This window comes from Pelodiscus sinensis, chromosome 1 (assembly GCF_052426305.1).
Source record: "Pelodiscus sinensis isolate ZL-2025 chromosome 1, ASM5242630v1, whole genome shotgun sequence".
NCBI lineage: Eukaryota > Metazoa > Chordata > Testudines > Trionychidae > Pelodiscus > Pelodiscus sinensis.
Genome location: NC_143052.1, coordinates 168,594,381 through 168,617,977, shown reverse-complemented (window position 1 = coordinate 168,617,977; position 23,597 = coordinate 168,594,381).

The following is a 23,597-nucleotide window of genomic DNA, read 5'->3' as shown; positions in this document are numbered from 1 at the left end:
GAGGTTTGTAATTTACGTATCCCCAGTATGGCACACACCTGTCAAAGTAATTGTGACGTAAAATTAGTCCCTTGGTCCGTGAGAAGCTCTCGAGGAAGCCCGACCCAAGCGAAAATTTTTACCAGCTCGGAGGCAATGGTTTGGGCGTAGGTGTTCCTCAGTGGTATGGCTTCGGGAAATCTGGTGGCATAGTCCATTAAAACCAAAATGTGGCGTAACCCTGCTTTACTTTTTGGCAGTGGGCCCACCAGGTCTATTGCCACCCTTTCAAAAGGAGTCCCCACTACCGGCAGGGGGACTAATGGGGCCCGTGGCACTCCCGGGTCGGAGGCTAGCTGGCAGTTTGGGCAAGATTGGCAATAGTCTCATACTTCCCGGTGCACCCCAGGCCAAAAAAACCGGGCCAGTACTCTCGCCAACGTTTTTTCAGTCCCCAGGTGGCCAGCGACAGGAATATCGTGGGCCAATTGCAATACTGCCCAGCGATGAACCCGGGGAACAAGGATCTGGGTCTTGACCTCTTGAGTCCGGGGTCTTGCACCACCTGATAGAGGCGGTCGCCTTTTATTTCGAAGTGGGGCCACTGGGATGCCCTCTGGGGGTCTACCACGGTGCCATCGATCACGGCTACCTGCTCATATGCTGCCCTCAGGGTGGGGTCCTCCCTCTGGTCCCGGGGAAAGTCTGTCAGGGCCAGGGCCTGGGCACTGGCCTCCACCGGTGCCTGGGCCTTGTCGGGCAATTCACCTGCCATGCCTCCTGGTGCTCCTCCTCCTCAGCTGACTCCTCGGGCTGGTCCTCGGGCGGCAATTCCCCCAGAAGGGTTCCCTCCACTTTTCCATGATCAGCCGGAGCCCTGCGAGTGACTTCACGCATCAGATCTGCAAATCCGGGCCAGTCTCGGCCTAGGACAATCGGGTAGGGAAGTGTCGCCGCTACCCCATGACCATTTCTGCTGACCTCCCTTGGATTGTGAGTCTGACCTTTGCACGGGGATAGGCTTTCACGTCGCCGTGTACACACCGCAGGTATAGCTCCCCCTCGGGTTTCAGGCCCTCAGGAAGGATGTCCTGTCGAACAAGAGTCTGCGCACAGCCCGAGTCCAGAAGGACGGCCATCTTGTCTGCATCTGTCGGTGCTTGGAGCACAAATTCCACCTGGTTGACTGGCAGGATGTAGATTTGCTCGGGTCCCATTGGACTGTACTTTACAATTTCCTGCCCCTTTGGGCACCATATTATTCTGTGTGGGTGTGAGTAAGCTAGGTCACCGTCTGGTATAAACCAGAGTGACATACTTTTGAAATATCTTTAAAATATGATGTCCTTTATTGTAGAATAGTATTGTTTTCCCTCCCAATGGTTCCCACTGCACTTTATGGCTATGATTCTCAAATATGTTTTTAAATTAGTATAGATTCTCAGATTACAAAAAGTAGTAATTACAAAATATACCTGAACTCATTTGTATAACAAGATAAGAAAGAGCTATGCTTTACAAGGCAAAGTACAAAAGCAAGCATTCTTCAACTTGTGTTACTCTTGAGCATTGGCCATAGCACGGACCAATAAATAGAAATGCTGGCACTGAATATTTTTGTAAATTATTTTCAATGTACTAAAGGAAGGAAATTGAAGTCAAAGGTATGGTTTTTAAACACAGGTGTGTATGACTACAACTGAGATGAAAATAAAAATTTCTTTAGCCGAATCAAATAATTTTTGCAGTTCAGTGTTCAGTTGACTTTTCTTCTTTTTTCTTTCAGCTTGTAATGGTGTGGAGACTCACTGGGGTAGCACCTCCTGCTGTTCACTCTGAGAATTAGCTCAGACTCTCAGCAGGGTGCCCTCTTCTGACTGGTATCTTCCCTATCATCACTCTGCACTTTGTGTACCCTCTAGCTCTGGACCCACATCTCTCCCAGGACCATGACATCCTCTTCAGAACACTGCCTCTAACAGTGCCTACTACTCCAGCCTCTTGACCCCTTCTGGGGGTATCAGCAGTCCTCAGTCTCATGCCTGCCTCTGGGGCCTCCTGCAGCCTAAGACTAGCCCTCACCTCAGGACTGGCAAGGCTACACCAGACTCAGTGCAAGGTGGATGGGAGGGACCCAAGTCTGCCAAATACTCTGGAGTCCCAAACCAGGGAGCCTCTGCCAGCAGCCTTGTCCTACTCTCCTCTATTGCCTTCTGTTCCCTGGGCACTTTCCCTGCAACTCCTTGCACCTTCTTAGCACTTATGTCAAGGCCGACATCCTAGCTGGTATCAAGCCAGAGCCTCTCTTGCTCTGCTCCCCCCAAGCCTGCCCAGCACTGTTCTATCCAAAGTGCTTCTCGGGGAACTGGTCCTGGACCTTCCCTGGTTGGAGCCAAATTGCTCACTGCTCTGCTGGGCAGCTCCTTATAAACAGGGCTGCCTCAGCGACTCGCCCTCTGATGGGCTCCACCAGGAGCCCATTCGTCATTGGCTGGGGCTCTGCACAGGCTCCCTCCAGCCTGCTTTCACCCCTTTTGCCCAGAATGGGGCAGCCATCCCACTACACAGCACTTCCCTCCCTTCCTTTTGCAGCAGGAGCTAGAAGCAGAGTTACCACAACAGAGATTTTCCTTTCACAGTAATGCCAAGCTAGATCAGAAATTAGCCATATGATATTTCTTCAGTTTTACAGGCTGAAGCAGTATGGACAGTCCTGATGACTATGCCCTACAATTATAGGGTGGATTACTATAAAAGGAGAGAGAACTGGTCAAGTACCCAAAGAGTAGTTATCAATGTGTTGATGTCAAACTGTAATTATTTAGTGAGGTCCCACAGGAGTCAAGACAATATTTCACTAATGACTTGGATAATGGAGTGGAGAATATGCTAATAAAATTTACAGCTGAGAGGAGTTGTAAGCACTTAAGAGGATGGGATTAGATTCAAAATTACCTTGACAAATTAGAGAATGAGCTCAACAGGATAAAATTCAATAAAGACAAGGGCAAAATACTACACTGAGAATGGAGGGGGGGGAAACAGAAACAAAACTAAAAAATGAATGATAGCTGGCTACGTGATAGTATTGTAGAAAAATATCTGTGCATTACAGTGGATTATAAAATTAAATAAAAGTCAGCATGAGGTAATTGTGAAAGGCAAGTGTGTGAGTGTGGGATGTGTGTGAAAATACATAAGATGTAGGAAATAAAACTAAGATTAGCATAGGTGGTGCCCCAGCTGAAGTATGGTATCCAGTTATGGAAACATTTTATGAAAAATGTGGGCAAACTGGAGAGAATCCAGAACAAAAAAAAAAAAAAGATAGTTTTAGTAAACCTGATCTATGAGGAAAGGTTAAAAAGACTACACATATTTAGTCCTGAGGGGAAAAAAAAGACTAAAGGAGGCCCAAGTAACAGTCTTCACATATGTTAAGGGCTAGTATAAAAAGCACAGTGATCCGTTGCTGTTCATGTCTACTTAAAGTAGCACAGGAAGTTCTTAATCTGCAGCAGGGGAAATTTTAGGTTATGTTAGGAAAAGTTGTCTAACCCTAATGACAGGTAAGCACTAGAATAGGCTTCCATGAATGATTGTGGAATACCCATCTTACAAGCAGGTTGGACAAACACCTGGGCAGATGGTTTGGGTTTATTTGGTTCTGCTTCAGTGTGGGGGAGGGACTGGACTGGACAATCTCCCAAGGTCCCCTTCCAGCCCCACATTTTTATGAGCATTTAAACTTTAATCCTTTACCCAGCCATCTGAACTGCAAAGTCCTTTGCTCACTAACATCAAGTTTACAAAGAAAATATTTTCAGAGGATGGACAGGGTTCCCATTTAAGTCAATGGCAAGACTCCCACTCTCTTCCATGGGAACTGTGTACAGAATAAGGATGTATTATTAGTCTGATTACATAAAGTGTAATTATACTAATGAATTTAAAAGACAACTAGAGATTCCAAAAAGAGTACAGATTGTGGCATGTGCGGCTGACAACAAATGTAGAAAAACTTAACAATAGAACAGGCAAAACATTGCCTACAAAATCCAATGTTTTAAAAAACATGTTTTAAATTAGATGTGCCACATTAATTCATTGCTATTTTGGAAAGTAAACTAATTTATTCTGAGAGCAAGCATCAAAACTGGTGGATTGAAGAGGAGGAAATCTTTTGCCACTCTCCTCAATGAGGTAGTATTAGTTTATGTGGTTCCTGACATTTCCTAGGGAAAGAATGCTTACTGATATGTAAACTACAACAGCTTGTGTGTGCATAATTTAAGTATGAGCACACACACACTACTACCTATTGTATATCACTTTCTTTATATAGGTAGCAGTGTCTTACCTCACAATCAGCAACACGAAGTGACCATAGTTGATCCATGTCCAAGTCATTGGTGAGTGTCTTGAGAGGACCTCAAGACTGTTCAAAATGGAGATAATCCAGCATGGCTTCCTTTAAATAAAAATACTTCACTAATATACAAATTGCTTTCTTTCTTTAGCACCAATTGGTGCCATAGAGAAACTTAAAAGACAATCAACTTAAATTTAAGGCTACTGTGACCAAATATTAGGGCCTCTCAAACTGTTCAGGGTAGCTAGAATAATATTGATCAAAAAGTTTTGATGTCTGTTTCTCAGAAGCCAAAAATATGCAAGTGGTACCCAATTAGTCATCTTCCTCCCATCATAGGCAAACCACTTCTTACTGGAAAGGAAGTTTAATACCAGTGTAAACCACTGGGAACACTCATGTACACAAGCAAGATGCCTGACAAGTGCAGGGAGAACTAAGGGTACGTCTAGACTGGCATGATTTTGCGCAAAAGCGGCCACTTTTGCACAAAATCTTGCCACCTGTCTACACTGGCCGTGAGTGTTTGCGCAAGAACACTGACTTTAATGTACAAAATCAGTGGTTCTTGCGCAAATACTCCAACGCTCCCGCTCAGGGATAAGCCCTCTTGCGCAAGTATTCTTGTGCAAGGGGGCCAGTGTAGACAGCCACGTTAATTTCTTGCGCAAGAAAGCCCGATGGCTAAAATGGCCATCGGAGCTTTCTTGCACAAGAGAGCATCTACACTGACACGGGTGCTTTTGTGCAAAAGCAAATCTTTTGCACAAAGGCACATGCCAGTATAGACACTCTCTTGCGCAAATACTTTTAACAGAAAAACTTTTCTGTTAAAAGTATTTGAGCAAAATCATGACAGTCTAGATGCAGCCTAAATGTTTCTAGGAAGGGTCAGCTTGGTCTACACTGGAGAAGTGTCTCTAGAAACTCTATTTGGTTTTGAAACTGCTTAGAGCAGCCTAACTTATTCTTCTACTTGTTTACTTCTCTTTAGCCAATACAGGCAGTCCCCGGGTTACATGGATCCGACTTACATCAGATCCCTACTTACAAACGGGGTGAGGCAACCCCGCACTAGCTTCTTCCCCCCAGCAGACCAGGGAGACGCGGAGCGGCTTTTCTCAGCAGACACCTCAGCTTGAGAATAAAGGACTGAGGGAAGTGAGGTGTGGGAGAATAAAACTGAGCTCTGGAGAAATGTTTGGCTAGAGTTTCCCCTACAATATGTACCTGTTCTGACTTACATACAAATTCAACTTAAGAACAAACCTACAGTCCCTATCTTGTACGTAACCCGGGGACTGCCTGTACTACACAATACCCTTCACTTTATTTCCAGTTACACAAAGAGGAAGTATCCTCTACCTAATTGAAGCCAAAACACAGCTCTGCTTAAAAATATATGTGCAATAAAGCCTTAGGTGATACTGTATTGTGTTTATAAAAACCACGATGTAATGACAGCAGAATTGCTAAGAATAAAGTCAGACACCTCATCTTGGCTCCTTTCTGGTTTAAAAAAAAAACCAAACACCATTTCAAACCCATTTCATTATTCAGATATATATTTCCCCTATTAATGTTTTTGTTAGCTTCCATTGACTTTTGGTACATCTTTTGCTGATATTAGTGTCCTGTGTAACATTCTGTGTAATGAGCAAGGTTTTTATACAAAATACACAAAGCTAGTTTCACAGATATGTTAAATTCAGTAAATGCTCAAAAACAAAAAGGGAGAAAGGATTCCTCAGTGGATCCTGAAATGGGAAAACAGGCTCCCCAGTCATTTGTCAATTCTAACTAAATCTTCTGACCATCTCAGAGTTGAATCCAATGTCAGACTTTTATAAACATTAGCAGGTTAGACACTTCTAACACAAAAATTAAGGCTCTCTACAAAACTCTGTATATAGAATAAGGGGATTTTTATTTTTCTCCTCACTACAAAATAGTGTGAATCCAAATATATTGCTTTCAAAAATTGTAGTGATGTTTTATTAAGACTCAAAATATAAATATTTTTCTGGTGTTTCATACATAAGCATAAGAATTTCAGACAGATTTTATGGCTACACTATCCATGTTCAACCCATTTTGCATCAAACATGCAGAATTCAAATCCTATATGAATTTTTAATTTGTATTGTTTTTGCCACTTATACATTTCTGAGATGTTTAAAATGCCTATTGAAATTATAACTCTCATGTTACCATATAGTATAGCAACCCATAGATGAAAAGACACTGTCCTTGCTTTCTACTCCTCTACAGCTCTACCTCTCATTCTTCATCTGCAAAAATTCTGCTAAATCCTGTTTTGTGCTTTTCTTAAGTACAGCTGACAAAACCTTCCAAATTGTATGCTTTGGAGAAGTGAATTAATGTATTTACATTGTCACAAATCAAAACATCTTTCAGTCTGCTTCACGTAAGAACAGGGCTGCTACTATCAAAGAACGTAATTAAGAACATAAGACAGTGACCAATAACAAGTGCTTTGGAAGGAATGAACAGAACACAATCATCAAGTCATCCATCCCTTGTCACCCATTCCCATCTTTTAACAAGCAAAAGCTGAAGACACCATTACTGCCCATCCTGACTATCAGCCATTGATGGACCTATCCTCCATGTATTCATCTACTTTTTTTGAACCTGCTATAGTCTGAGCTTTCACATCACCCTGTGTCAAGGAGTTCCATTAACTGACAGGGCATTGTATGAAGAAATACTTCCTTTTGTTTGTTTTAAACGTGCTGCCTATTAATTTCACTTGCTGACCCCTAAGCCATGTGTTATGAGAAGGGGTAAATAAAACTTAATCATTTACTTTCTTTACCCCAGTCATGATTTTTAGACCTCTCTCAAATTAGCCACTTAGTTGTCTCTTTTCTAAACTGAAAAATCCTAGTCTTTTTAAGCTTTCCTCATTAGAAGCTGTTCCATATCCCTAATCATTTTTGTTGCCCTTTTCTGAAGCTTTTCCAATTCAAATATATCTTTCTGAGATAGGGTGACTACATCTGCATGCAATAAACAAGATGTGTGTACACCACGGATTTGATTTAATATTCTTGGTCTTATTATCTATCCCTTTCTTGATGATTCCCAACATTGTTTACTTTTTTACTGCTGCTGCCCATTTTGGATAGTTCTCTGAAAACATCCACTCAGTGAAACAAAGATCTCCTTCTTGAATGGTACCAGCCAGTTTAAGCCCCATCATTTTCTATGTACAGTTAATATTTTGTTTTCCAGTGTGCATTACTTTACATTTATCAATATTGAATTCCATCTACCATTTTGTTGCCCAGTCACCCAGTTTTGTGAGACCCCTTTGTAAATCTTCAGTCTACTTTGGATTTAACTGTCTGGAGTAGGTTTGTATCATGTACCAATTTATGAAAACTGACAGCCCTATGTTTCCTATCTTTTAACAGCATACCAATCAATCAGAGGATCTTCCCTCTTATCTCGTGACAGCTCACTTTGCTTAAGACCCCTTGGTGACGGACCTTGTAAAAGGCTTTCTGGTAATCTAAGTACATTACATCCATTGTATCCTCCTTGTTCATATGCTTACCAAAGATCCAGATCATTTTTTATAACAGCTCTGCCCTCATCACTATTTACCACGCTACCAATTTGTGCCTCTTAGACGTCGTTGTGATAGGGGAAGAAGCCCTACGCTTCTGAGGCTGCCCTGAGGCGGCTGTGCTTCCAGAGGTTTCTGTCTGAAGTGCTTTGTCAGACAATATAATGCGGAGCCTCATCTCTCTGTCCCGTCTGGCCCTTGCAGTCAGTTTTATGCAATGTGGGCATTTTTGAGGGAAATGGGTCTCTCCCAGACAGCGAATGCAGGAGGAATGGCCATCGGAGGCAGGCATTGCCTCTCGGCAAGTATTGCATTTTTTAAAACCGAAGGGGGATGGCATTTCTTCAAAATATTAAACTGGGTTTTGTTTTTTTTAAGATGAAGAAGCCAACTAGTTAGGCTTTATTCATTATGTACACTACTAACTATAGGAAACTTGAGGGAAGATATTAAAAACAGGATTAAAACTTGGTTATCAACAGGGGAAAAAAACACCCCTTTTTTTTGTACTGGGGGATAACAAGAGGGATATTCGGGAGCAAGGGGGAAGTAACTAGGAAGAGAACAAGCTCACGTAGAAGTAAGAGGAAGAAGGTTGAGGAGATCAATTCACTCCGTCTGCAGCCTGAGGCGGTTGCGAAGAACTGGTGGGGGCTGGACTGAGCGAGCACAGAAAAGAGCACAAACGCCACGAGACACTGCCGCACATGCGCAGTCTGGCCCAGTACTGCTACTGAAGAGTCTCCGATCTGTGGCACCGGGGCCAGCCCAGCACCTACTGTGGAGCACCCACAGGGACTCCACTTGAAGAAGAATCTGCACTTTTTCTATTCAACACCATTGGGTTTACCTATTACCTGGATTAGCTACTGCCTCATCTGAGGAGGCAGCCCTTCCAAACTGTTTATGATTAATGAAATAAAGAATGTATCATTTTGGCTCACTATAACAGAATTTGCTAACATACACTGAACTCAAAGAAAAGAGATTTGGGTTCCTTTAAAGAACAAAGACAAAGCTTAATACATTTTAGCTATTAATTTGGACTCATTATGGAAAAACAACAGTATAGTTTAAAAAATCCCAAATACCTCTTCCTCAGTCCTTGTGAATGTGGGAAAGAGCAACTTCCACATCTTCCAGTTGGGCCAATTTGGAGCAGTCTTGAGTAGCAAATCAGAAGTGGCAGAAGACCATCCCAACCATCCTCTAGTTTTTCACTAAATTTGTAAAACTGCTTAATATTATGAGAATGTGAAATTAGATCCTATCATTACTCATGAGTAGGGGAGAGGAAGTTGTCATGTTAACAATTGCTGGATGAGCTTTAAGTCCTATTTGTGGGGATAAAGATCTCAAATCAAGAAAAAAAAATCATTAACCTACAACTGCTTCAATATGAAAAAAATAAGCAAACTATACTACATTTAAGAAATTGTAGGTTAATCTAGTTTTGCTTAGGGTTTTTTGTTTGTATTACTTTTAAACCAACAGATCCAACTACAGAACGTCAAAACTTACTGGTTATATAGAAGCTGTTTTATCTCATACCCAATTTTCCTTGAATTTATCATTCCAACTTTAACACTCCATTACATATGTTTTTAAACTTCATTTTAAATTAATAGGAACTTACCATTCCCTAAAAACTTCTTCATGCATCCATGCAACATACCTGCTATGGCAAAACTCAAGCTATTCCCTATGTGTCTCATGCTATTGGTTGATAGTGTTAACTTCAGAGGCTTGCTGTGGCCCTCCATACAGTCCTTTTCTCTTTACTAGCAGCACGAGCCACAGCCTACAAAGCCACACTCATTACAGGCTAGCTCATAAATTTGGAGTAAAATCCTCTCTGGAGTTCTGATCTCCTTTCTCAGGGCAGATTTTGAGATGTCTTGGGGAGGTTTTGGGGAAACCCAGGCCCACCCACTACTCCAGATTCTGGCCCAGGAACCTTAAGACAATGGCAACAGGCAGGGTTACTGCCTCTCTCGATCTGGCAGCTTTTCCCAAGGCCACTTCGCCAAATGATCCCTTACCCCCAGTACCTTTCCTTTGGTACCCACTCATCGGTCCTCAGCTCACACCCACCCAGCTCTTCTATACGGTATTGCACTGCCTCCTTCCTGTCCTTCACTCTATTCCTTCTCCCTTCCTTGCCTGGAGGAGACCTTTTAAAGCACCACCACTGACCTTAATTAGCCTGTAGGTTCTAGCAAGCTCTAATTGACCCCCGGTGCCTGTCTAATTATACTGGATTTAGGCATGCCCCTCCCCCCCGCACGCTTTTGTTTTTAACCCAGGAAAGAGAAAGCTGTGCACCCAACCTCCAGCATGTCTTCCCTCCATGAGCAAGTGGCAGACATCTGGTCTGGATCTTTCACACTGCTTAAACACACAAAAGTACCTATAAACTAATCAAATATATCTTCTATGGGCTTAGAAGGAAGAAAGGTTGTTATTAGAGTCACAGTTCATGGTAACTGTATCTGTATTCCCCATCTGGTCCCAGATGGTTTTAGGCATCTGGCTCCTCAGCCAACACCTCACTTGGAGACTTGCATCTCTTCTACTCCTGACTGGTAATTTTCCAGACTGCACATTTCCATGCCTATGCTATGATATGCCAATCAAAGCTAGGCCCCCAGAAAGGCCCGCATCTGCATTTTACTTTCTTTCCAGAGGCTATGAACAGCATAACTCCCTGCCATTCAGGGTTCTTTCTGAATTCGCATGTTTACTTCTAAGATGAAAGCATCAGAGAGCACACAAATACACCAGGAGACCCTACATGCATATGCTAAAAAACACCCTTATTAGCAGTCACTCCCACCTTCATCCTCGGGCTTCAGGAAAGGTAAGTCCTTCAAAACTCACAACTGGGTTTTCCTGTTATTACAGCTTCATAACCATCTCTGCTTCAGAACCAGAACCACTGTAAATAACTCATTCTTTCCTTTATATAGCTTGGCCCTTTGATCCTGGCTTCATGTAAACGGTGATCAACAGATACTGGCTCATTCCTCAGGGCATATTTTCAAATGGCTGGGGTTTGGCATAACCAGAGATGGGGAATTTGCATTCAACTCTTAGACATTCTGCAGGAAAAGCTCTTAAAACTGTTCCAAAGTCCATTCTCATATGAAACATTTTCAGTTTGGTCCTTTGAAACTTCAGCTCCCACATCTGTCACATCTCTTCCCTCCCTGTGGGCACGTCTACACAGCAGGGCTAAAGCCGAGATGATCTAGCTCAAATTGCATAGCTTAAGTGCATAGCTTAAGCTATTTCGACTTATTTCAGCTTTTGGCGCTGTCTCCACAGCAGGAAGTCTGGAGAAAGAACACTGTTCCTCCAACTTCCCTTACTCCTCGTACAATGAGGATTACAGGAATTGGAGAAAGAAACCTTCCAGCTTGACTTTATTTCAACATTATGTAGAAATAACTGCCTGCTGTGTAGATGCAGACTATGTTATTTCAGAATAATGTCAGTTACAGGCAATCCCCGGGTTACGTACAAGATAGGGACTATAGGTTTGTTCTTAAGTTGAATTTGTATGTAAGTCGGAACTGGCTCCAGATTCAGCTGCTGCCACTGAAACTGACCAGGGGCTGACTACAGGAAGCTGGAGGCAGAGTTGCTCTGCCCCCAGCTTCCTGGAATCAGCCTGATCAGTTTCAACAGCTGCTGAATCTGGAGCCTGGGACAGAACAACTGGGGCGCTGCCAGGTAGGTTCCCACAGGACCAACCCGGCAGCACCCCAGCTGCTCTACCCGAGGCGTCCCGCAACAAAAGCCTGGTCTGCTGGGGGGGGCGCACTAGCTGCGCCCCTCTCCCCCCCCCAGCAGACCAGGGAGACCCGAGCAAAGCCGCACAGGCGGAGGGACCCCACCGCCCATGTGGCTTTGCTCCTGTCTCCCTGGTCTGCTGGGGGGTCCAGCGGCTTTGCTGGACCCCCCCAGCAGACCAGGGAGACCGGGAGAAGCTTTTCTCGCCCCAGAGGACACTGGTGGCGACCCGCCGCCCGTGAGCTCTGGGGCGAGAAAAGCCCTGTTCGTAAGTGCGGATCCAACGTAAGTCGGATCCGCGTAAGTCGGGGACTGCCTGTATTCTGAAATAACGCTGCTGTGAAGACATAGCTTGAGAGACAGCATACAATCCTGGCCCACAATAATACCGTACATAAACCATTCATTTAATACAGTAACCCCCAACCAATAGTTTAGCTTAATTTGGTGATTTTTAAATATTTGACAACATTTGGATACTACAGTAAGAAAAACCACAAATATCTGGAGATAGAGATCAGCGTTTCCTTTGTATGAAGCTAGTGTCCCCAAAACACTCTGCAAATGACATGGGAAGAAAGCAGCTGCTACTCCTGTTATTGCTGCTACAGATCAGTTCCCTTCCCCTCATTTGCAAAAATGGATTTCATCTTCTGAATCTCCTCCCTCACTACACAAAGCTTGATTATTATTAATTATTTATTATTTTGAGGGTGAAAGGACATAACCTCTAGCTTATATCAGATTCCCATATTGTGCCCATGAGGGATTCATTTTGTATTTCCCTCTACAACATAGTAGATACAGATCTGTTCTCTCTCAGACAAGCCAACAGCTCCTTATCAATGACACCTCTGAGCAGGCTCATGTGTATTCATTTTTGTAAGCCTATAAACAGGGGCACATTTTCTATAGCACAAAACCAAAGGAAAATTAAGAAGGGGATATAGTATTGTCCATACAAAGCACAATAGAAAAATCTTGGGAAAGAAAAGTTGGATACTAATTTCAATCAGCAATATGTCCTAAACCCCAGCTATTTGCAGCCCTTAGAACTTTAGGACCAAAGCTAATGATTATGTTAAGCACCTCAATTGACTTGGTGAATTTACCCCATTCATCATGATGTAGCTTTTTAGACGTGCACTGTAGTTTGACAAGCCAATTTAAACACTCAAAAATGGAAAGACTGCTGATTTTTGTCCTTTCCATTTGCATATGTGATAGCTCATTGAGAATCCCATTGAAAAGACGTGAGTCTCATTATATGTTGATTATGTCTGTCATCACAGTATACACTCATTCTTCCCTCTACTACATAACTATAGCTCCCTCATGGCCAATTTGGAGTCCATTCTATAGATTGGCTCCAGCTAAGAAAAGGCACACACAGGAATGCACCTCGGAAACTCCCTTTAACCTCAGGGCCCCTGTTCCAACCTCCCCTCCAGAGTAAAAACACCCAAACCTGCTGGAATTGTTCAAAAAATATAGGAAAGGGATGAGGTGAATGGGAAAAGATGCCAGAAAAACATATTAGGGCAGTAAAACAGGATTATGTCCAACACAAGGACCCATGGGCCCAGTGATACCACCATATAAAAGGATATAGATGAGCAACATCTCTCAACTCAGAGTTTCAGTGTGGCAGAGAGTCTTTGGGGATTTTGGTTATCTTTGGTTCGAGTAAACTTTCCCTATCAATATTCTCTTCTGTTTCTCTCCACAAATAGAGAGAGAGCAACAATTTCCGCCCTTATGCTCAATGCAAAGTCACAAGCCCAAGTACTCCTAGCCCCATACAGTTCTTGGTGATGGTGACACTAGCTCTGGCAACAGTTTATCTTTCTCAGGTGATTCCAACCCAGTGTTGTGTGCTCCTCCTGCCCTGGGACATCCTAAGTGAGCTGCTCTATCCTTCAGGCTTGTTTCTGAATGCTTCAGGACATGAAGACCTGCGTGTTATGAGCACACTTGCCAGTAGCTGCAGACACCCAAGGGCCTCTCCCTCTCTCAACACAGCTCTCTTTGGAACAACCAGCACTTACTCTCCCTGATGATGGGCTTTTAAAGGGGCTGTCACTAAATACCTCATGTTACACCTGCTTTTCCTATGGACCATAAAGCAATATGACTGTGTTCCATTCATTTCCTTATTCATATGCAAACATAAATGGTATCAACACAGCTCTAGCAATGTTGTTGAGTGCATTTGTGCACCCTCCACATTGTGGTAGTTACATAAGTAATTTTTAAAAATAAATTCTCAGTAACTAAGTGGCAATGGATTACTTAAAAGCAGTGTAATAAAAGTGGTGTGGCTTCCACACAGAGAGGAACTCCTCACGGGGCCCTGGTAGGTGGAGCCAGACCACGCTCATCCCTCCCGCCGGAAGTCAGTGGTGAGACAAGAAGAAAAGACCAGTCCAGGAGTTCAGCTGGATGGCAGCTGCTGGAGGAGCCAGATTCCTGAGCTGGAAAACTGCTGCAGGCCCTTGCAGATATGAGGACTAGCCAATGTTGCTGGAGCCATATCCTGGCCAGACCACAAAGGAGTTACCAGGACTGCTGCAGGCCTTCTATCCTGATGATGTGGTGCACCCTGTATTCACTCAGTGTGCCCCAAAGGGGAATTAGAAAAAGGTCCAAGGGCAGCCAATCCCAATCTGCTTGCAGTGCTACAAGAGGTCAGTGTGTTTTTTTATCAGGGTCACCACTGAGCCAATAGCATGGTGATGTAACACTGGAAGGCCCTAGGCCAGAATGCAGTGGAGTGTATGGGCTTGCCTTGGTGGCAGTCATCCCTGCTCAATCCCCCTTGCTGCTCATCCCTGAATCCAGGCCTGAGCTACAGACTGCCCCTGACTCTTGCTGCCCTGCCCTAAGGATCTGGACTCATTAACTGTGTTTCTTGTTCACCCTTCTGAAAACTGGCATTGGTAGAGACTTTGGTTGCCCACTAATTCCCTATGGTGGGGAACAGGCGAGTGTGTAGTGAGGCAGTGTGGGCTCCGCCAGACTGCTACAAGCAGCAATTTAAGAATAAAAGTTTCTGAGTGGGTCAAAATGTGTGACTAAACTGCCTGTCAGTGTGTCCCTTTTAATGCTGACCTACTTGTTTTACAGCTGTACTGGATTATTGACATTTATACAAATTATATATTATCAGCCTTCTGATACTAAAATGTTTTCTTTTATTTGGTGTAAATAAAAACTTATTGCTTGTGAGTGGTGCCAGGCTAACAGCCCTGCTGACTGAGGTGCTTTGATGAAGTGTCTGGGGCACAGCACAAGGCAAAAAACCCAAAACAAACAATGAAAGCTGTTCCTCTGTCGGTCTCAACCAACTTTGAGGAATCCTTCAGAGACGTTCAGTCCCCCTACCTATATAAGGTCCAAGCACTGTTTATAGAGATGTTAGTTGTGGTGGCAGCTTCTGAAATAGGATGCAACCACTGGAAATTGGACAGTGGCCATGACTTCATTTCACATGAATGATATCATCAGTACTATTAGAATTGTAAAAGAAGCTACCCTTACCTGGCCATATCTTCTCTGAAAGTAATTCAATCAAAGAAGCCTTAAAACTCTTACCCACCTTTACTGAAAGGCAATCAGCATTAGGCAGCCAAGGTTTTGGCTTTGTTGTTGTTGTTGTAATTGCTTCATTAATTTATCTGGTCTAATTGGGTTTTCTTTTTTTTTGGGGGGGGGGTAGAAGGTGAGTCTTCTTAATGATCTCTTACGATAAGTTTCACCATTTTCCTCTACATGTTTCACAAGTGACAAAATATTGGAGAAATGAGCAAAATGCTGCCTCCATTATTTATCACAGCTTGAAATTACGCTGCGTACAAAAAATTGCACAGCTCTTGCAAATCCACCCTTATGCTTAGATTATTTACAATTTGTTGATGTATATTCAGGGACATTCTCTGAAATGTCAATCAAAAGATAAATCTGCTTTTAATTACTATCAGATCATCACTGCCTTTGCTACCATTTTTAGTTCTATGATTTTTTTTCTATGATTTTTTTCCTTACCCAAAGTACGCTATATTTTAATAATATAGCAATTGAATTGTAAGTGCATTATGTGATGATGCCTTTGTGATGCTCTTTGCTATGACGTTCATAGTTATGAAACTACAAATATAGCCACTTCTTCATTTCTAATTGGAAAGGAAGCAGCACAGAATGAGAGCACAATGCAGATGAAGCATATGTAGTATATGACTTAAGTAGATGCACAAGGTTTCAGTTGGAAGATAATGCCCATTTCAATGTGACTAATTAAATTTGGATTTGCACATGGCAACATCTATAAACAAGTCCCACCACTGTAAGAAAATCTGTTTTTCTTGTCACTAATCTCTGTAGTATTTACACAGAAACACTGTTGATACCTAAGCTAAGATTGGAATTCTTCTTCTCTGTCCATTAAATTGCCAATTTTTTTTTATTTCTGCAAATGGTCATTTTGCTTTCATTGGTTTAAATTCTTTTCTTTCTTTATCATAACTGTCCAGCACACTTACCACTTTCATTGCCCTCCCCCCCCCCCCCCCCAGGGCAACTACATACGGTCATTGAGGACGTCCTTTATTTTACAATGCAATAATAAAGCACAAGTCAAGTCCCCATCGCAGCATATAGTATGTCCTCCTCCTCACTAGCACCTGACTTGTGAGCACAAAACTGAAGCAGCATCTGTTGCAATGAAGGGGACTTCTTTCCACGTACAGGAGCAGTATGTGGAAAATACTACAAGCAATTTACATTGTGAATATTATTTGAAAAATATTGTAATAGGTTTCTCCTCCCCACAGTGACAGAGCTGTTGCTGAGTGTAGTTTAGAGGAGATACTGGGGAAACTGGATTAAAACCAAGTGTAATAGTGGCAGGTGAGACAGCATGACACCAGTTCTTAGCAGACACTCCCCTGTCAGACCTCAGCCTGGGCAGGAAACTGTTCCCTTGTCCTGTGAAGATGATTTCCAATTTTTTTTCTTGTTCCTCATCATGATGAAAAGGGGATCCTCTGAATTTTCTCATGAAAAACAAGAGACACTACCACCCCAAAATGGCCAGTAGCCTCGTGAGGTTAGATCAAGCTTGTGAGGAACCCAGACACAAGTCACTACATCTTTTGTATCACAGGGGACTGCCCTAACTACCGGCTTACATAGTTGCTCTTTCTGCTTCAATGAATAGTTAATTTACGTAGAGTGGAACAGTTCTAACAAGAAAGGCAGGGGCTCCCCACAGAACAGCCTATGTCCTAGTGGTTAGAACTTTCATCTAAGAGGAAGGAGACCTGATTTTGAGTCCCCGCCTCAAAATCAGATGGAGCAGAGACTTAAGCCTTAGTATCCCACAATTCAGGTAAGTGTCCTTGCCATTGGGGTGGGTCTCTCTCGCTCTCTGGTTGAACCAGAAATTCCTTCCAGGTTGTAAGAAATCCTAACAGAAAAAAAATTGCCAAAAATGCCTACTTCGTTTTCATTAGAACTCTGGCTACTTTAAAAGTTGTATGGGTTTTAAGCAACAGTGTCTTGCCTCATTCAGTCAGATTCCCTCAATGTTATAATATTTTACACAGCCCTAATATAATACATGTGAAACATAAACCTGCCAATGAAGCCAGCATTACATTTAGAAATGCATCAGTCAATTTCATAGGTTCCAGTGAAGATCAAAAGACACAGCTAAGAACAGCACAATGCTTTCTTTGCTGTGGAACAGCTGAAGCAAAGGGAATTTGCCCTTCCTAATGATGTCCTCTCCCAAGGTAATCTTTTATTCCACCGTTACCTTTAATTCCCTTCATCAGCAGCAAAGAAAGGCTTTTGAGGCACCATGCTAAGCCACAGAACCATATACTGAGATGAACTTGGGATTCTTTTGTCCCAGTTTCATGTTGCTTAAACAAAAATACACTTAAAACTCTACAGAAAATAGTGCTGCTATAGATGTGTAATGGGAAACCATTCTTTCCATCTTCTGATTGAAAACTTTCTTCCTAAAAAGTATTTCTTGTCCTCCTTAGAATAACTAATTAAGCCATATAATTACTCCTCCACAAGAACACTGAACTCTGGCTTTGTAACCAGGCACCAATCAGTGATTTGATTGTGTTGCATCTACCCACATGAAATATATGTATTGAAAGTAGGCCACAATGAACTAACTTCATTCTAGACATATCTCCATTGACTTTAATGGATTTACACTCTGAATGGGTTTGACCCATAATTATTTTTCTTAAATTAAAGTAAACTAATTAGGAATATGAAGGGAGAAGGCTAAGAGCACTGTTTAATATAATCACCTTTCTATAGTCACATTCTTTGCAGTTTAGTGCCATTGTCAAAAGTTTCAGGGGGTAGCTGAGTTAGTCTGTACAGAAAAAAACAACAAATGGTCTGGTAGCACTTTATAGACTAACAAAACATGTAGAAGGTATCACGAGCTTTTGTGGAGAAGTGAGCTGTGCCCACAAAAGCTCACGATACCATCTACATGTTTTGTTAGTCTATAAAGTGCTACCAGACCATTTGTTTTTATTGCCAAAACTGTCAAGGTTTGAGTCATTTTCAGGCATGCAATTCCCACATCCCAGGGACAAAGTCCATGCTGCAGCAGACAAGCCACAGATCTCAATGTGACATGACATAACATTCCATAGCTGAAAAAGCATCATATGACAAGTGTTTCACACTGGTGAGAGACATGCATTTCCAGCATTACCCTACAAATTCTTGCTGAGAGTATCTAAATAATTTTCATGTTGCTGTGTTCACTCACTTTTTTTTTTTAAACCATTAGGTACCATACAATGAAAATAGTCTCCATTCACAGTATATAAAAAAACTAAAACATCTAAATGAATTTTATATCCAATACATTATGGCAGACACAAATATACAAACAAGATCAAAGATTCTGATTTATTGGACAGATGTACCAGTACACATTGATTCATATGTAACACTGTCAGGCCTACCATCTAATCATCCTTAAATGTTGCAGTTATTCTCTCAGTCTTGAAGCAAGTGATTCCCTTGAGATGAATTTAAGACATATCTTTTTTAAATGCCAAGCCGTGTCTTATTTAAAGGATACAATGCCCACACAGAGTCATGACATGCTTTTTACAACCCCCCGGGGTCTTTAAATCAGAATTAATTGGAAATCAATAACAACTAATAACCACTAAAGAACTGTGCAAGATAGCCAGTTGGAGACTGCTATTACCTCTCTCATAAACCACAGCACTCTTTGCTTGCAGCTGAAAGGCATTTTAAAAGCCAAGAAAACAAACGTAGTAATTTTTTACCTAATCTTTAAAACCAGTCACTAGAAAATCCTATACAGAGCAAAATCAATAATATTGAGGCACCAGCTCCAAGAGGTTCCCAAAGACCAGAGAGTAGTGGATATTTTAACCAATCCCTGAATCACTGTGACACCCCCCTGCTCATACCTTGAACCTGCAAAAAGTCATGCACCCAATCCACTGTTTACAGGATCAGGACCCAAGGCTGTAGCACATTTCAGAAACTTGGTTAAAATATTGTTCAGTCCTATCAACTTTTGTTTTAACAACTTTGGGAAGCTGCAGCATTGTAACAAGGATCCAGACCCAGTTAATGATATAATGCAGATGACACCCATGAGAGGGTCAGACATATCAGCGCTAATAGGAAAGGTAAGATTTGAGCCGCATAGCTGAATGTCTGCTCTGAAAAATGATCACTAAATAGAATTCCCTTGCCTATGCTGTTCTGTAAATCAAGAAAATTACCCACACATCTCCATTCTACTGGCTTCTTCTGTGCATGGCTGAGTAATCTTACTGTTAAAAAATTCAAAGACTCTTATTTTGAACTGATAAAAGAGGTCTTGAACTTCAGCAATATAAATGTTAATGCTACATGTGTTAACAAACATGTATATGGATCACACCCCTACCAGGCATAAAAGGGTTCTACACAATAAAGCTTAACATCAGTTAAAATTCCGAATAAAAATCTTTGTCCTAATACTGAGCTAGAGAAAGTAAGAGTGTTTTTCCTTTTTACTTTCTTTGAATAGAAAATGTAATGTTATAATAAATATGACTGTGCAATTTCTACTGAGTATAATGGCTCATTTTATGTGCTACTCACGTACTGCAAAAGTGTATAATAAAAATGTTATCTATTAGACGCCATAAGGAAAAACAAGTCAATGAGATCTGTTGCATCACACTCCTGAAAAAAAAAAATCAGGCCTTTCACAATTAAACTTAAATAAAAGATGTAGGAGGCGGTGTTTTCATTAAACTTGAAAATAATTCAAAGAAGTGCAGTTATGGCTCTTGACACATTAAAATGCCTATAAAGGACAGTAAGCAGCTTTTAGTGTTATACAAATGCTTATTTAAAGCAAGAATTGTAATCTCGCAGCTATATGTAAACAAATTTTTCAGTGATAAACACTTAAAATAATCATAATTTTTTCTTAAAAGCAAGGAGACAATAAAAAATATACTTCCCATAGGTGAGCATGGAGATAACTGCAGAAGTTAATAGTCCCCAATGAAATACTTCTGTCAACTATCTCTTTTTATTGGGGAACTGAGTATTGCCATTAAGCATTATACCCTGTCCTAAATCAACATTTTATTCCTGATTCAGACTTCATAAAACTTTATACAAACATTAATGCATCAGAATTTTATACCAATATGTAGTTTATGCTTTAATGTCATTACTCCAGGGAGTATTCTGCACTTAAATAAAGATTATGACAACAATTTTTTAAAATTCTGCAAAATTTTGCCAACAAATAAACGTGGAGGTTCCAGCATGGCAAAGGAAAGCACAGGTCACTGGCTGTACTGAGGTGGGACGTGACCCTGCAATAATCACACTTTGCCAGGACAGGAACTTGGCAGTGAGGATGCACCTGACATAGCACAAGGACCGGGGTACCCCAGAAAACTCTCTGGAGCTCTGCCCCTCTGTGCCAGGCACATTCAACTCAGCATCATCTAAGTGCATAGGGGCTTAGAGCAGGGTAAGAGGATTCTGTCCAGGTCACTCTAGGGCCAAGGTGTCTTAGGCCATGTCTACACTGGCAGATGTAAAGCGCTGACAGTTACAGTGCTGCTCACGGAGTGCAGCAGTGAATACGCTATTAGGTGCCCACATTGTCAGCTGCCAGTACATTAGCCTGATCAAACTCGAGGCTCTTGCAGTGTCCTTCAGAGCGGTGCATGCTAGGTAACTATGCCACGCAACACCTCTTCCTTTTCTGCTGCAGAAGTTTGTAGGGAGGTGCGGGACATCCTCAATGCCCTGTGGTGCTGTGCTTTGCATGCCAGAAACCTCTGTGCTTGCATCTGCATTTGGTGCCATCTTTCAACAACTTCTCTGCTGCACACTTTTTCCTCCTTTGTGTGTGGGAATAGATCCCCAGCTGTTGCTGAAAATGCTGATAGGTCTCATGAACACGTCATGAATGGCAGCCGAATTATTCCTGAAGCTCCAAGTGATGATGAAAAGTCTGAGCAGTGTTCATTCAACACAAGATTTCTTGTGGCATTCACGGAGGTATTGACCACAGTGGAATATCACTTTTGGGCTCGGGGAACAAGCACAGTGTGGTGGGATAACGTAGTCATGCAAGCCTGAGGTGATGAGCAGTGGCTGCAGAACTTTCAGATGAGTCACTTCTATGGGACTGTGTGCTGAACTTGCCCTCAGGTTGCAGTGCAGGGGGACAAGAATGTGCTCTGCCCTGAGGGTGGAAAAGTGTGTAGCGACCACACTGTGGAAGCTGGTTACTCCAGACAGCTTTCTCTCATTCATCAATCAGTTTGGAGTGGGAAAGTCGACCATTGGACTCATGTTGATGTAAATCTGCAGGGTCAATCGCATCCTGCACCAAAAGATCAAGACTCTGGACAACGTGCATAAAATTATGGATGACTTTGTACAGAGGGGTTTCCCATGCTGCGGGGGTGGGGGGAGATGGATGGCATGCATATTCCAATCCTGGCACCAAACCTCCTAGTCACCAAGTACATTAACTGCAAGGGGTAATTCTCCATGGTTCTGCAGGCACTTGTGGATCACTGGGGCCATTTCTGAGACATTAACGCAGGCTGGTTCAGAAAGGTGCATGGCGCTCGCATCCTTTGGAACACTGGTCTGTTCAGGAAGTGGGGACTTTCTTCTTGGACCAAGAGATCACTGTGGGGAAAGTGGAAATGCCCATTGTGATGCTTGCAGACCCTGTCTACCTCTTAATGCCATGGTTCATGAAACCAAACATGGGGAGCCTTGACAGCAGCAAGGAGAGGTTCAATAACAGGCTGAGTAGATGCAGAATGACTGTGGAATGTGATTTTAGCTATTTGAAAAGCCCACTGGAGTTGTTTATATAGGAAGCAGGATTTGGCCAATGCTCACATCCTTATGATTATCACCGCCTGCTGTGTCCTCCATAATATTTGTGAAGGGAGGGGGGGTGAAAGTGTTACTCAGGGCTGGGACACTGAGGCACAGCATCAGGAAACTGAGTTTGAACAGCCCAAGACCAGGGGCAGCAATTTGATGCTGAAAGTAAGTAAAACTTGTTGCCATGCATGGGAGTGCAGTGGCTGCATTTCTAGAGGGTTACTCTCATTGGTACATGCACTGCACTTAACACTACAGTGACCATAGCTTTGCTGGGTATGCATGCTTGCTTTCATGTAATGAAATAAACATTTATTTGAAACATGTATTGCATTTATTAAAACACAGTAAACGAAGGACACCTATGAAGCATGAAACAAACACCTGCATTGTGAAAGGGTCGGGAGGAGGTGAGGTATGCCCTGAGAATTTCACAGGTTTGTATATGTCCACAATTACTATGCACTCCTGCTGTCTGATGTGCTGTGGAAGGGTGGCTGCAGTTCATCAGAGCTAAGCTGCATGCAGATAGGCATTGAGTGCATTGGCAGCCTGCTGGAGTCTTCATGGATGGAGGTTGGGCAGGCAGGTGTGGAATGCAGCAGATGGTGCCTGTGGATGGGCTGATGTCCATATTGTGATGGAGGGGATGGGGGTGTATTGGAAAAAGTTTTGGGACACCGGCCGTAGGGGGCTGTCATGCAGCTGCTCTGTCTGCAGTGCCTCCAGCATATTTACTTGCTGCTCCATAATGCTTAGGAAACACTGTGTGCTCTCCTTCTGCTCCTCCTGTCACTACCCCTCCGCTCCTGCAATTTTCTGTGTTCAGCATCATCATGGCTCAGAACATCTCACAAAAACTCCTGTCTAGTCTTTCTTGGGCACTCCCAAGGCTGTTTCTTGCAGATACAGGGCCCAGGGAAAAAAACTCCTCTTACCTTGATCCTTCCCCTGCCTCTCCCCACGCTGATCTGTTCCTGCTCCATCTCCTCCTATCTTTCTCCCAGGGCCCACCCCTGCTCCCTCCCCCGAACTGTGTGATCCCCTGGCATAGGGGTCAGGCCACTGCAATAATTTCAGCAGTGGAAGCTGTGGGAAATAGAGCAACCCAGCAGCATGTTCTGTCCCTGCCGTCTCCCAGTCCACTGTGCTCTGCTCCCCCAAACCCTGTGGGAATGGAGAGGGCTGGGCCAGAGCACTCAGCTGGGAGATGGTGAGCATAGGCTTTGGGATCACTCTGCTTCCCATGTCTTCTGTCACTGGCAGTGAGTGCAAGCACTGCAGGGATGTGGACTGGGGCGAGTGGGCCTCAGGGAAGGGAGGGGTTACAGGGGAGCAAGGATGTTTGTTCATCTGCAATTATAAAGTTGGCATCCCTGTGGGGATTGGTGGGGTGGAGATCCAGGT